Below are 1,214 nucleotides of genomic sequence, written 5' to 3' on the forward strand. Positions count from 1 at the left end.
TTTTTTTTAATTTATTTTTATTTATTATTTTTTTTATTTCAGCATATTATGGGGGTACAGATTTTAAGATTTCAATAAATGGCCATTCCCCCTTCCCCCCCTGCAGTTTCTTAATATGGTGAATTACACTTACTGATATTTGAATGTTAAGTGAACCCTGCAGTCTTGGAATAAACCCCACTTGGTCATGAGAGCAACATCTCAGACACGTCAAAAAAGATGTTTTGATCCCTAAAATAATGACAGAAAAGGCCAGAGAGAGGTGTTCTGAACAAGTTCAAGATTTTACTGAATGTTGCAAGAACTCTGGACTCCTTATGGTAGTAAAATGCCAAAAAGAAAACTCTGCATTGAAAGAATGTCTAACTGCTTACTATAATGATCCAGTCTTTTACGAAGAATGCAAAATGGAATACTTGAAGGAAAGGGAAGAAAAACTGGAATTCCTACCAAGAATAGGCTAGAGAAGCTTCCCACGAGCATGTAGGCAAATATTCCAGTGATACTTAGGAACTCTAATATTTATGGAAGTCATTCATAGTATAAATCAACGGAAATAAATAAATCAGCACTCAAGAAAAAACAAAAACAAACACAAGGATGTGGAGAAATTGGAGCCCTTCTACACTGTTGGAATATAAAATAGGGTAGTTGCTATGAAAAACAGTATGGATGTTCCTTAAAAAAATATTTTTCTACCAAAAAAAATTAAAAATAGAACAAAGCATATGATGCAGCAATCCCAGTTCTGAATACATATCCAAACGAACCCAGTTCGGGATCTTGAAGAGACTTCTGCCCTCTCACGTTCAGTGTGGCATTATTCGCAACAGCCAAGATACAGGAACAACCCAAGCTCCCATCAATAGATGAAGAGATAACGAAAATGTGGCATATACATGCAATAAAATATTATTCAGCTCTAAAAAAGAAGGAGATTCTGCCATTTGCAAGCACATGGACGAACTGGGAAAGCACCACGCTAAGTGGAATAAGCCAGTCATAGAAGGACAAAGACTGCATGATTCCCCCCACTCGAGGCATCTAAAATAGTCAAACCTATCAAAGCAGAGAATGATGGTTGCCAGGGGCTAGGGCTCGGGGGAAATTGGGAGCTGTTGTTCAATGGGTATAAAGTTTCAGTTACGTTAGATGAATGTTTTAGAGATCTGCTATACAACATAGTGCCTGCAGTTAACAACACAGTATGATAA

At 37.1% G+C, this 1,214-nt stretch overlaps 1 pseudogene; it reads left to right on the top strand.

Moving 5' to 3' along the window:
* Nucleotides 1-224: 224 nt before the first annotated feature.
* Nucleotides 225-571, top strand: LOC109729399 (COX assembly mitochondrial protein homolog pseudogene; annotated as a pseudogene).
* The last annotated feature ends 643 nt before the right edge of the window (nucleotides 572-1,214 follow it).

This window comes from Microcebus murinus, chromosome 14, assembly GCF_040939455.1.
Source record: "Microcebus murinus isolate Inina chromosome 14, M.murinus_Inina_mat1.0, whole genome shotgun sequence".
NCBI lineage: Eukaryota > Metazoa > Chordata > Mammalia > Primates > Cheirogaleidae > Microcebus > Microcebus murinus.